Genomic DNA, 15692 nt, shown 5'->3' on the forward strand with positions numbered 1-15692 from the left:
ATAAAGGAGAACTCTTTTATTCATGTTAAGAAAATCAAACATGATAATCAAAATGTTGTTCCCAAGAACATTTTGAAAAAAAAAAAAATTCTCTCTCTTGGGTTATTTCAGAAAATTACCTTTAGGCCATGATGGAAAGGAGAGTTCAAAGAATTCATCTTTCTATAAATGTAATTTGCCTTTTAGTACTTTTGATATTAAAATTTTTAAAGTGAAAGTTTAATGATAGAAGTATATAAAGTCTATGACATAAATTTGAAGGATCTAATATATCTTAGTTCTTTTATTTCCTTACCTGATACTATAATTTGAAATGAAGAGATATCTTTTTTCAGTATAGCAGGTTATTGCGGGAAGCTTAAAATTTTTAATTTGGCTTTGTATTTTAAATGTTATGTTCCTGACATCATATGAGAAAGCAAATTATCATCATCATCATTTTTATAAATTTCTCTTGAAATTTTCATAAGTTAATTTTTTTATTCATGTAAGAAGTGTAAGAATATTTATTTTTATGGTATGAGGGATTATATAAATGCAATGTAGGTATGGAACTGAAAATGATATAAGCTGTAATCTAATTGTAATTTTATGCTTCAAGAGTTTGCTCTTTTAAAGAAAACTCAATATTGTACAAGTTACAGTCAACTATAATTCTCCAAATACTCTCTTAGTATAATATTTCAAATTATAATATTTGGCATATTTAGTTCAATTTTAGATATGATTTTGGTGCTATTTTTCTGATACATCTGACTAGTTTTAGAAAATTAAAACTGTACAATATAGACTTGAATAGGTATATTCATAGGGCCTCAAAATTGCCATCAGACATGCCTTGCAAGAAATGTTAAAAAAAAAAAGTTCTTCAGTCAAGAAAGAAAATTATATTGGTGAGTATAGTGAATTAAATAGTGTCTTCCAAATGGTATGTTCAAATCCTAACTCTCAGTACATGTGAACAGACTTTATTTGAAAATAAGACCTTTGCTGATGTAATTAAGAATGCTGAGATGAGAGCATCATGGATTAAGTGTGGGCACTACATTGAATGACTTATGTTCTTTTTATAAATAAAAGATAACAGAGACTAAAGTGATGTACCTATATGCCAAGGAAAATCAAGACTTCCTGGTAGTCACCAGAATCTAAGAGGGAGACAGATTGTTCCTCAGAGCTTCCAGAAGGAATCAGCCCTACTGATATCTTGATTTTGGACTGGTAGCCTCCAAAAAATTTAGAGAATAAATTTTTGTTCTGTTAAATCAAGTTTGTGGTAATTTTTTTTTTTTTTTTTTTTTTTATGTCTGCCCTAATACACATTCTGATACTGGAAAGTAGAGTGCTGCTGTAATAAACACCTATAAATCTGGAAGTGGCTTTGTAAATGGATAATAAATAGAGGCTGAAAGAATTTAGATGTGCATGATAGAAAAAGCCTAGATTGTCTTAAGGAAATGATTGGTAGAAATATGGATGTAAAGATAACTGATGAGCATTCAGAAGGAAATAAAGAACGTTATTAGAGACTGGGGGAATGGCAGTTCTTGTTTTAAAGCATCATTAAACTAGGTTGAATTTATTCTATTGTTGAATGGAAAGCAGAATTTGTAATGAGTAAAATTAGCTGAGGAGATTTTCAAACAAAATGGTGAGATTACAGCCTGCTTTTTCCTTGCTGCTTATAGTAAAATGTGAGAGGAAAGAGATAAATTGAAGAAAGGATTTCTAAGCAAAAATTAACAAACATTTGATAATTGGGAAATTCTCTGTCTATCCAGATTGCAAAGGAAGCTAAAATTAGATAATACACCCTTGGAAAAACATGCTATAAAGAAAGAGCCAAGGGTGTGTCTGGAACATCTTTTACTGAAAGATTAGGTATGCAATGCATGAATCTAATTAACCTTCTCAGCAGAAGCCAGTTTCAACATGGGTCTGTCCAGGAAAAATCTGTAGAGATCTCTTTTCTAATGGGCGAGGCCCTCCTAAATTACATGGGAGAATTACAAGTTTTCTTGGACTGTTATACCAGCAGAAACACTGCCAGAAAGGGACAGAGAATGGACCAAATGAAAGAAGGTTTGGACTCCCACATTTCAACTTCTCTGTGAAAGACTCTATTAATAAAATAAAAATTACAAGCCACCGGCTGGGAGAAAATATTTTCAAAACACATATTTGATAAAGGATTTGCCTCCAAAATGGACTAAGAATTCTTAAAACTCAATGATAAATAAACAACCCATTTTAAATATGTGCAAATATTAGAACAGATACTTCACCACAGAAAATTTACAGATGTCAAATAAATGTATTAAATACCAGTCAACATTTCTCATTAGGAAACTTCAAATTAAAAGAACACTGAGGTACCACTACATATCTACACACTTATTACAAAGTCAAAAATCCATTAAAAAAAAACAAACAAAAAAAAATGATAATACCAATTGCTAGCAAGGACACAGAACAACAGGAAATATTACTTCTAGCTGAAGTGCAAAAAGATGCAGACACTTTGGAACATAGTTTGGTAGCTTCTTGCAAAGGTAAACATAGTACTGCCATATGGTCTAGCAATTGTACTCAAGTATTTACCCAATTATTTTGGAAAAATTAATGTTCACAAAAACATGCACAAGAATGTTTATAGCAACTTAATTCATAATTGCCAAAAACAGGAAGCAACCACATGCCCTTCAGTAAGTAAATGGATAAACTGTGGTATATCCATACAATAGAATGTTATTTGGCAATAAAAAAATGAGCTATCACTCTACAAAACTACATGCATAAATATTAAATGTATATTGTGTAGTGAAAAAAACATATGTGAAAAGACTAAATATTATATGATTCCAATTATGTGATATTCCAGAAAAGGCAAAACTAAAGACATGGTAAAAAATGAGAGGTCCCCTAGTTTGTAGGTAGAGGGGAAGAGAATGGTGAGAGGTTATGTACAGTTGATGTGCAGTATCTCCACTATTAGACAACACTGTTCTCATTCCCCATTCCCAAATGCTCTTTCTCCCATGTTTCCTGTTGCTCGGGCTAAAATACTTAGACCTATCCTTTATTTCTCATTTTTGTTATATTTTACATTCACTATATCTGCAAATTTTATTGCTTGTAACTTCAAAGTACAATCACAATATTACCATTTTTTAGCAACTCCACTGATATTACCATGCAAGAAAACACTATTTTCTTCTTAGATTATCCCAGAACCTCCTGTCTGGTCTCCTAGAATATGTCCTAGCCCTCATATACTTCATTCTTAATGAGGAGCCAGAGTTATCTTTTTACAATTATACATGAGTTCAATAATTTCCTTGCTCAACACTATTAAATGCTATAACTTTATAATAAAATTTTATAACTGATAGTGTAATTCTCTCTTTATTCCTCTTCAATATTTTCTTAACTATTTTTGGCCATTTGTATTTCAATCTAAATTTTTGAAAGATTTTGTCTATTTCCACTATATGCCAAATTTTGTATAATCATCAGAAAGGTGGTGCTTTTAACAAATTTCAACAGTTGTTTAGTAGAATTCTGTTGGAATTGGAATGATTTTATATATTTCAGACTGGATTTAAAATATTATCATACAGTTCCATTCTCTATGACTCTGAATATGTGAACAGTCTTTTATTTCTATATATAACTTCAGTAAGTTTACTGATCACAAAGAGTAAGTAAGGTGACCTTTGTATATACTTTTTGTTTCCTGTAGAAGATAATATCTGTTAAATAAAAATGAAAAAATTAGAATAAGTAAGTGTTCACTACAGTACAGGTATCTTCCTTTTTCCTCAGTATGGTACGAGTAAAGGATTATATAAATATTAGTCTTTAATTTTAATTTAAATTGATGTTACTGGTAAATTAGATTTTGTTATGCTTCATAAGGATATATTTTGTGCAGCAAACTGAATTGCTTACCTTTACAAATTGATATGAATCAGGAAATAAACTTCATTTCATGCAAACTTTTTAATATCTAAGCAGAAATGTAAAATTTTCTCTTGCAATCATCTGTGGTTCTACTGCATTAAGAATTCTATTTATCTAAGCAAATGGAATAGCTGCATTTAGGCATGCCCATCTATGCTCCTCTACAGTATTACATGTTAATATATTTAATCTATTCAACATCTTTGGATGTTTTAAACATTGTCACATGCATTTATGTCAGGGCTTGGGCATACTATTACTACTAGTAATAAATTTAACCCATCAGCAAAAGTTCTAAAAGCTTTGATCTAGTAACATACATAAAATTAACATAAACGTTGTTTTCTTAGAAATTTGCATATTTGACTCTAAATGATTAATCTTTTTCTCCATGTTAAATGTATACCTTAAACACTTTTTCTGGACTTTTAAGTCGCTATTTTATTATAAAATCTCTAGCTCTTCACTTCAAATGACAATTAGCTATTAGAAATTATATTTCCACATTGATTACAATTAATATGAATTATAATTAATTATACATAAAAGTATTCAATTTTGATAATCTACAATTAAGTTACACAGAAATATTGTTGATATTACATCGACCAAATAATTAACATTCAAATCTCATATAGAATCTGCTCATTGCAAAAATGATGCTAATTGTTCTTCTACCCATTCCCTGCCCAACAAGTGCCAATTAAATCAGAGCAAGCAATTATACATTACTGATGTCAGATACTATCTGTTGGCTAACAAATTGTCTTCCTCAATTTATTAAACCAAAAATATGAAATATGATAATTCCATATCCTCTACTAGTTATTGGTTAGGAGTGAGTCTGTAACCTAATTCCGATCCATGAAACCTAAGTCTAATGTAAAATTTTGAGAAATCTCATTTTCAATTTAAGAGAGAGAGAAGAAATAATACTTCTTCTTTTTCTTTGCTTGTTTTAAATGTATTTATTTAAAGATGTTATAGAGTTTTGGCAGGTAACTTTAGGGCAGGAAGTAACAAACCTAAAGACAAAAAGCTAACACAATTTGCTAGAAAGGATAGTTAGAGTCTTATTATTAACCAGAGTTATTGCATCAAAACTGAAAATACTTAAATCTAGATTCTTTGTTAGGTGAAATAACCAACTGTCTCTTTTGTTTAAGGTTTTGTTCCAATACTGTGCATTCATCCCTATTGACTCAGCTTCTTTTACTTTTACAAAGTTTGGATCTCAAATAAGTAAACATAATTAACAATCAACTATTATGGATAATAATAAAAATAATAGCTAATATTTGTTATACAAGTGTTATGGTCCTATGTCTTTTTGCACAGGTTATTGTGTCCTGTAATTATCACAATAATATTATAAAATATGTAATTATACTTATTATCCGGATGAGATAAAGGAGGCACAGATAAGTAGAGAAAGGACACACAGACTGGAAATTGCAAATTCACAGCCAAGCGGTCTCGCCTTAGAATTTCAGCTCCTTGCTGTCATTGATGGAGTATCAAAGAATATATAGGTAGAGACAAATCCACAATTTGTATAAAAACAAAAGACAAACTTCTAATAAAACAAATATATTTTTAAAACAAAAATATTAATATATAATAAAGCTGGAAGGTTATACTTTGTTATGAATTTTTATTACTATTATCTCTTGCAATCTATATACTAGATATTCCACTCCAGTTAAGTAGTATAGACATGGAACTATTTTTAGTTGTGTGTGTAACTTATTTTTACCCAGTATTATTTCCCTAAACAAGTGATAGACCACCTGTATTTTTTATTCTACTCATAAAACATATTACAAGGCAACAGAAAAATCAGAAATGTTCCTTACTGTAATGCTTAAATAAACTTGAAACTGTGATTCAACATAACCTTGGGACCCATTGTTTTAAGAAACGTGTCATAATAATGACATATTTAAAATTTGGAATGAGAAGAAATGACTGCCTTTGATTAAGAAACAAATAAGCCTAAATCCCTAAGCCAAACTTCATTACTTGAACTTCAGAAAGGGTGGGTGAAATAAGGATGAATTTATTTATTTATTTCTTATTTTCTCATAGGCTAGAGTCCTATTTATCAAGGTATCAAATTATAGGAAAGAAAACATGTGGACCACTTTTCTTATTCCTGAGAAAGTACAAGGGCACCAAGTACAGTTCATCTACAGAACTGTGAATTTTTCTTTTATATAATCTCCCCAGATCCCACTACTGTAATGTATAATCCTGAACTTTTGATCTGGTGAGCCTACATTTTATGTAATAAACAACTTTCATTCCCCTTTTTCATTTCCTCTGGAAGAATGTGTGCATCTTTCTCTTATGGTTCTAGTCTCCACCTCATGTAATTCACATTATTGGTGTTATGAGCTATATATCAAGGAATGTATTAAACACAATAAAACATGAAACATAAAACATTTCAACATGAGTACTAGCAGTATATGGTATCTTCTAATTTGTGAACAAATTAAAGACTAGTATAATTTCTATGTCATTCCATGGTGTGAGAGTTGTTTTAATATATATTTCTGATTGTTTTCCACATATATTAAAAATAATTTTTTACTAGCACTATCCAAATTAATTACATATTCCATATTTTTACTTTTAACTATAATTGTGCTGCCATAATAGTTTTTGACTAGAAAAAAGTATAAAGTACATGTGAAGTGTTTGCATATTATGCATAGCATTTTCACTTATATGGAACATTGTCATTTTAAGTGTATGGCTTGATAATAAAATATGATAGCTCAAAAAGGATTAGAAAAAAGTCTATGCTTTTGGGACCATACAGAATTGTATTTATGGTCAACAAAAACATTGTCAGGCTGTTGCTTAGCAACCTACATGCAAGGGAAAATTTGTATCAGTGCTTAAAGAATAAGGATTTATGAATTTTATTAAATTCTTTAACATTTGGTATTATTACTCTTCAAAGTTCCCTAACAATATTAACTTGGTTGGCTTCCTAATTTTATTTGTAGCTATCACTTTACTTATTAACTTTTACATGAAAGAAAATAAGAAAAAATCATATAAAATCTTTGAGAAAGAAAGAAGGAGAGGGTGGGGGAGGGGAGGAAGGAACTTAGTGTGGAAAGAAGGGTGGGTGGGAGGAAGGGAAGGAGAGAGAAAAGAAAGAAGGAAAGGTATGAAGGGAAGAGAGGGAAGGGAAGAAGAAAAGAAGAAAGATAAAGGATCTCATCTTTAGATTCAAACAGCCATTTTATTACCCCTTAGGAGAAATGAACTGTCATAATTGCTAAGGAGGTATTATTTCCTCCTCTTTCTCCGGAGCTATTTTATAGTAAATACTACTATGTCCTTGTGAAATAGTCCCTTCAGTGAATTTCACACAAAATAATTCAAAATGGAAAGACAGAAACGGATACCTAGCTACAACCACACCTGTGTGAATTTTGGCTTCTTTACCTTGCTTACTCATTTCATGAGGATATCTTTGCCAAGCTATATGTCTATACTTGCATCCCAAGAATAATAGTGTTAGCATTGCTGGAATATAACAATGAATCACTTTCATGTTTACTTTCTCTTTAAGGTTAAAACACACACAGGAGCCTAACTACCTGCAACAAGCGAACTTAAGCAATATTATAAAATTGTAATAGTTGTTCACTCGTTAATACTAACAGATGGTTTCTTTACATAAAAATAAGATTCTCATATTTCACTTCCTCTTGATATCCCTATAGCTTTTAATGGTGTCACTATGATGTTAGCTAAGTTAGAAATCAGTCATCCGCGCTTATCCATTCCTGCTGCCCATATATAACAGGCAACTATGTCTTGCTTAATTCTGTTATCCATTTTTCCCCTCAGATCCAAATCACTTTTCACACTCACTGTACTAGTTCATTTCTCTATTATCCTTAGAAGTGTTCTAAATTGGTCTTTCCATTTAGTCTTTGCTCTCTAAAGTATATAAATTGTTCAGAGTGCTCTTTCTGCATCAATGATTATATCACTAACTTACTTAAAACCTAGAAAAGGCTTCCTCTTACCTGCACAGAAAAGTCAAAACTCTTAGCATGACATAACACATGACCCAAAGAGTCATGTGTTAGTTAACCTTAGCTGCATATTCACTCAGTAATTTTGTCCCTATTACATGATATACTCAAATAATACTGAGATAGTCATAATTTTCTTGATTTGGTATTTTTTCTTCCCATTACTTTAGGTATAATGCCTATTCATATAATTTCTTTCTCTTCTTTATTTGGAAAACAAATGATTCTTGACTCTCAAACTTACCATTGCTTCTCCCCAAAAGTCTCTCTTTAACTCTTCTTCTCAATGAAAATGAATATTCTCTCAACAGTGTTAGCCCTCTAGCTGATGCATTCTTCTGCTACTATACCATTATACTTATTTTCAGGTCAGCACATCTTATATGATTAGAAGACATCTTTTTCCTCCACCTTTTTTTTCTTCAGGACCTATGCTGATGTCATTTAAGCTCTAGAGCTTGATGTTTAACAAATATTCAATTGCTTAATAATATGATGTTGAATAAGTGAACTAATTAATCTATTAAATTAATGATTGAAGTAGTAACATGAATTTTAAAAGATAACGTTTATGGAGAAATTTGGTCTCTGAAACACTTGGCATTTGGTTTTCCGTGAAAAAGAAAAGAAAAACAATTAAACAAGACTCCTTGGATAGAAGCCAGGTATTTCCATTTACCCTCTTTACTCAAAAAAAAAAAAAAAAATTATTGGCTACAAATTATATACCCACACATAATTAAAGTGGTTTCTATCATAACATATTTACATCCCATAGGCAATGGTTTGTGCTAGAAGAGTGATGGGCTGATACGTGTCATCACGAAACTGTAAGATTGAAAAGAGAGCCACTATCTTAGACTTGCAGAGCTGAAGCACACCTCAAGGAAAAGATACAACTTAAACTATGTTTAGAGAATGAACCAGTCTGGGGCAAATGAAAACAGATATGGAAAATATTTCAAGGAAAGGAAATAGTAGGAACAAATGCTTGAGAGTGAAAGATGGAATAATATTTGGAGAGAACTGAAGGTATCTAATATATGATTAGGTTTTTCCCATTGCATGGAAGCCACTGATCCAGATTAATTTAGGTGACCAGAGTTTATTGTAAGAATACATGTAGTAGCAAAGGAGTATTTATTAAACCTTTCCTTAAATGTTAACTAAGAACCAATAATGTAACAGGCACTGTGCCAAGTCTAGGGATATAATGTTAACCAAAGCGGCAATAAACCTTGAGTTTACGGGCTTATATTCCAGTGGTATAGTTATGTATCCTTTAGTTCTACACATTGTTAACAGTGCTGTAACAAAAAAAGGATGGGATATGATTAACACAGACAATGAGGGAAAATGAAGCATAAGAAACTCACCTAGTAGCTAAAAAGCTAGGCTTTATAAACACCAGAAATTTATTCAGATTCATAAGCAACCCTACCAGCCCATTGCTGTGCTGAATTTCTAGAATATGAGAAAATTGAGAGTATGAGTAATTTAGTTTAGGACTAAAGGTAATGAGATTGAATTGTTTGTGGGGACAACCAAGACAATAATCCAGAGTGAGAACCTAACGGAAATACCATTTTTCACTAAGATTTAGATGACAGAGAGGAACAAGGGAATGGATGAAGATAGAAACAAAAACTTTAAAATATATATTAGCAAAGAATACTTAATAACTGGCTTCCATAGTTTTAGCTAAGAAATCATTTGTTACTGCTTTTGTTATTTATTTGAAGGTAAATTTTTCTCTCACTCTCCTTGCTACTTTTTAAATTTTTTGTTTTTCTTCACAGTTACTATAATAAGCTATTGTGCTGTTCTTTATATGTATTTACCTTGCTGGAAGTAACAATGCTCCTTGAAACTATGTTATTATTATTATTATTTTTATTTTAAAATATAGCCATTAGCTTTTTAGATATTGCCAGTGCCACACTTTCACGAGACTTCACATTTTATGGGCTTCAATACACATAGGTTAAACCTTTTCATTTGTATTTTTTTTCTGTATTTTCTCTTTTTCATCCTCTGTGTTCCATTTTGAATATTTTCTATTAACATGATTTACAATTTTCTACTCTTAACCTGGATTTTCTGTTAAATTCATATATTTTTCATTTCATTGTGTTTTTCAGATTTAGAATAATCATTGATTTTTTTTATTTGAATATGCTTTTGATGTTATTCATTTTAACCATTTTTCTCCTATTTTCTTGAACAGTTAACCATTCTTATTTTCAATTTCTTCAGGAGGCTCCAACATCTAGATACCCTTGGGTCTGTTTCTGTGGTCTGGCTCTCTCTTCCTGTGTCCCACGCAGTGATGTTTCAGAACGGGCTCATATCCACTTGGGAGAGCAAACAGTGAGCATGTCTTTCTAACTCCACATTCAATAACTTAATGTTGATAGCGTGAAATCACTCATGTTGTGAATATTTACACACAGAAATCAGCAAAACCAACCAATACTCTTCCAATTTCCCAAGGCCATTGCATATGGTCCTATAATTTAGCATTCCTAGCAATTTTTTTAATTGAATGACAAACACTGTCTATAAAAAAAAATTATAGTGACTCCAGGTGAAGTTCTTTTCCTTTAGGGAAGCTTCACTTTTTGCTATGCTAGGCAGATGGAATGATGACTGGTAACTTTAATCTAACTGGTCTTCTGAGTAAATGATGAATTAAAATTTTGATAATGTTCTGTGAACCTTGAGCTACCCAGCTCCTCTGATATAGCACTCCAGGACTTTCAACTGAAATATCTTCCCCTGGACTCTCAAACTTTTTGCCTCAACAAAACTTTAAGTGTCGAAAATCTCTATCTGCTTTTCAAGTGCAGTTTAAGCTCATCTTTTTAGACTCATGCTTTTGGCAGCTCAACAATTCACGCATGTTGAAGGGAGAACTGGTTGTGTGTTATAAGTTGATTATCAGTTGTCAAAAATTTTTTTAAAGTTCTGTGCCCCAACCCCCTCACTGGAATCTTGGACCCTTAATTTTCTAATTTTATTTCTTCATTCCCACAAGAATTATGATAGCTCCCATGGCTTCTCTGTCCTGCAGTGCTCCTTTGCCTAAATAACACATAGAATTTTTTTAACATTTTTACCTTATGCCTCAAAGTAACAAATATCCCGGGGGGTGGGGGGAGGAGGGAGGGAATATGAGCAGCAGAATGTGAGCTCTACCTGTAGCTTTATCCTCTACAGAATCTAGATGCCTTCTTTTCTTGTTAATTCAGCAGCCCTCTGATGACTTCAGACTTTTAAATTGTTCTTATTGTTGTGAGTCTGGCTTTCCTAGTTGTCCTTCATAGGAACATTGGTCTGCCATAAATTACTTCCTCTTATGTATAAGGAGAAATCTGCCCTATTAAACTAGAATTGCTTTGGATTAATTTTATATCTTGGTCTTTTTTTATCTTTTGGACCTAGCATATGGCTGGTATAAAGGAAGTAATTAGACATGTAATGAGTTTTGTATTTATGTAAAAAATATGCTTTCATAGTGAGACAAAATTATATAATCTTCTTTTCAATATTTCCCAGTGTTCCTTTTCTGACATATGCTCCAAAATATCGCCTGTCCAAATTTTTCACTTTTACTTATTTTAACAAATACGCTTTCTATCCTTGACTTAATTGGAAATTTCTTCGTATTACTTTTTTATTCAGTACTGCTGCAATCTACTCTTAATTCTTAATAAATTAAACTTAAAAAATAGAACTCCTTGGAGTCTTTTTGTAAAATTGATGTGTTCACCATTTTAAAATAACGCAGTATGGAACAAAAAAGAGCAACAAAATAAAAATTAGTCACATACCATGGAGAGCTTATTAATAGTTAGCAAATTCCATATTTAATATCTCTATATTACTATTTTGTTTTCATTTTAATAAATTGACCCTATATAATTATTGAATAAAATATTAACTTTAATTTTATGTAAACTTATGGGAAAAATATTGTGAAATTGAAAGAAAAGGTGAATTTAGGATAGATGTTTAATTTGTAATGAATCTTAATGTTTAAATAATTCTTGTAATTTTAAGAAAAATATAAAACATTAATGGTAGAAGTTTTTTTTAAAAAAATTATATGCTTTAATTTTAGATAAAAGTTATTGGTCTTTTCCTATGACACGATATCCCACTTACTCTTCTTTCTAATTGGTTTTATTCTCTCTTCATTCTTATTCGTACACACACACACAAGTATGTATATATATATATATATATATATATATATATATATATATATATATATGTTGATATTTAAATTACTGCAATTGTAAGAATAAAATGCACATTTCTTTAGTAAAATCTAAAATCATATCTTATTTACAGAAGAAAACCTGTTCACTTCTGCTCTAATAATATAAAAGAAAACACAATAACAATCTTCTCATTTGAAATTTTTCTTCAGAACTATTTTCAGATAGATGTTAGATTGAAGAAACTAAATGCACCATGGCATTTATACTGTAATTCTATTACCAAAAGCTTAAAATCTTTGGTGGAAGAGGAGGGCTTACATTTCAATCAGCTACTATCCATTTTAGAGCAATTTCAAAGTGGTTTCAATGAAGCATAAAATATATTCAGTTTCTTCTTGAGAAAATTTTTGATTTTCTCAAATTTTGTGGTTAGGATATCATGCAGTAGTTATTTAATAACATAACATAAACATTAAATTTATGAGCAATACTTTGCAATTTTCACAATTTTGTTATTTGATCAAAGGTAAATAACCTATCACAAATATCATCATTAATCAATATTTGAAGTATTTTTAAAACATTTTGTTCTTACATACTCATATGATTTCAATGGAATCAAATGTTTAAAAAAAGCATTTAAAATATATTTCAGTCTGAGAGTAACATGGGTTCTCTGTGATTATGTAATTTTTTTATGATAACAGAGAAATAGACAAAAGCAATCCATAGAAATGGCAATTGGGATATAAAATGACTTACTAAATATAAAAGATGTTTTTTCTCTTGAAGAACATAATGTCAACTTAATAATGGATCAAATAATTTTCTTCTCTTTAGTTGATAACAAAACAAAAGTATATTTAGTTACAAAAAAACAGAGCTGCGTGTTTCAAAACATATAATTTGTCTCTTGGAGAAAAAATAAAAAACAGAATAATTAGTTTTAAATCTTCAACCAAACATTGCAAATAGATCTAATAATTCAAGATGTTAAAATAAAAATAAGCTAGTCATCACTTTAAGAACAAAGTGTGACTTATTTATCTTTATAATCTTTACATGCCTACTGAACTCTCTTGCACACAGTAAATGATTATAAAAAGTTTGTTCAAATAATATAATTTTTCTATTTTTAGGAAACAAGTTCATGTTATTTGTTTCTGTGTTTTGATAATTCTTCCATTTCCCATAATGTTCTTTTGTTTTTTAAAGTACAGTCTCTCATTTAGTTGCAGCAATTCTGCTTAAAATAATCTAAATTAAATTATGTTTTATAAATTAACAAATATAATTTTATTCTATTAGTGAGTCTTCAAAAACACTTTTGAATCTGTTGTAATTAACTATTATGGGGTATATAGAAAAGAGAGGGCATTGATCATTCAAGAATCCAAAAGTTTAGTAGACATAAATTGATACTATAAATTAAGATATTTGCAATATTCTTTACAAACCTGTATTTACAGTTTTTCAAGACTATTTGTAACAAATGACTATTGTATATGCCTGAATTAGAGTCTCTTATAGTTTATGAAGTTATTATCCTTTACAGAGGCTAGGCATGATATTTTCCTAAACATATTTTTTTAAATCTAGACCTTCAAAGTAGTAGAAAGAACACGTTAGACCTTGTATAACCATCTATTGAATCTAGATTAATATTCATTTAGATTCCATATTAATTAACTTATAAAACTAAGAAATCTCCCCGCTTCTACCAGGAGTCTAGTACCAAGTAACAAGCCAAAGCAGTCTTCTGCTAGAGAAGAGCAAGAGCATAAAGAGATAATCTCTTTCTGGAAGGATAATCCCTTTCAGAGCAGAAGCCCTGGAAAAAAAAAAAGTCTTCAAACTCCCTGGCACATCGTTTAAGAACAAGGTAGTAGAAGTACCTCCCTGCCACCAGCAGGAGTTTAAAATTGTACATTCCAATATAAGTAACTATGCTAATAATAAAATACTGTACCAGTATACCTATGGGCCCTATTGATGTAATGTCCATCATTACGTGCATGAAAAAAAACAAGAGACAAACTAATTTTTTGGCCTCACTCTCTATGGTTTTGTTTTGTTTTGTTTCAGGTTTTTCCATACTCAGAATGCAACATTATAAGAAGTAACAGAAAGGAAGGAAGAGAAGGAAAAAGAGCAACCCAAGGAATAAACAGCTAACAGAAACAGTCTACGATGGCAAAAATATTCAAACTATCAATCTGAAATTAAAATACTATATGCGACATCTTAAAAGATCTAGTAGAAAGGTAGAAAACATGCCTGGAAAAAAAAAATGGTATATTTAACAGAAATTTAAACCTAAAAAGAAAAAGTATAAAGGAAATGCTACAAATAAAAAGACAAATTAGAAATGAGAATTTACTTTGAAAATTTCATCACAATATTAGACACTGCATAGAACTTAAAGATAAATTGAAATTATCCAAATTAAAATTTAAAGAGGAAAACAAAGAGATAAAAACAAGACAGAACTTGAGATTTGGGCAAGATTCAGCAATATGTACTAGAATTACACTCCCTCCTTGAATAGCTAAAAAAAATACAAAATATATGAAACTAGAGTTTTCAGGCATTGGATAAAAGTCAATACAGTACGTTGATTTCTGAGAGAACAAAACAAACTAAGCCCAGTAATAGCTCCCAAAATACTGCCCATAGAGAATACTCATGGCACAGAGCAAGAAGGTGAAACCAAGGTAGAATTGTGTTGTCCTTAGTGGAGTAGATAGTGTTGGGATTTCTGGGAGTCCAGGGCAGCCAGAGTGTGCAAGACAGAGTACCAAAGAAGTGAGAATTTCAAGGAGAGAGAGTTCTGTAGATTTTTGCAAGGTCAACCTTGCATCTACAATTGAGTAAAAAACAGCATCATGAAAGAAGATACTACACAAGGCTTGGAGAAATGAGAGCATAAGGAACAGTGAAGGGAGTAATCAAAGGGTCATGAATAGTTGTTCTTGTTGTTGTTTTTCCCATAGTGAACAAAGTCTGTTAAATCATAGGGCATGGGATTCTGTACTTAGAAGTTACTCAACAGTGGGTCAAAATTAGCCATAGATTAAAGGTTGCTCTGGTCCTATCTGAAAAACATTCATAAAACATAGACCTTTACCTCTCACCATATACAAAAATTAATTTAGAATGGATTCTAAACCTAAATGTAACATATTGTGTGTTTTAGAAAAGCAGAGATAATTCATGTAAAGCGACAAGTATTGCCTTTGTCCCCATAAAGAATATATTCTGAGCAATATTTTTAACCATTTGCTCAGAATAAACATAGATTATTATTATATCCCTTAATAGAGAATAAGGTGTTCACACCAAAGAACAATTTGGTAATAATTGAATGGAAAGGAGTGACCTGATATCTGATTCTAGAGTAGCCTACCTATATCCAAGGGATATTTTACATCAAACAGAA

The 15692-nt window shown here is 30.7% G+C and overlaps 1 pseudogene; it reads right to left on the bottom strand.

Annotated features, from left to right (window-relative positions):
• The window catches only part of LOC120607408 (E3 ubiquitin-protein ligase RNF138-like), a 66842-nt pseudogene that overhangs the window by 11801 nt on the left and 39349 nt on the right, over window positions 1-15692 (bottom strand).

Source organism: Pteropus medius, unplaced genomic scaffold (assembly GCF_902729225.1).
Source record: "Pteropus medius unplaced genomic scaffold, Ma_sr-lr_union100, whole genome shotgun sequence".
NCBI lineage: Eukaryota > Metazoa > Chordata > Mammalia > Chiroptera > Pteropodidae > Pteropus > Pteropus medius.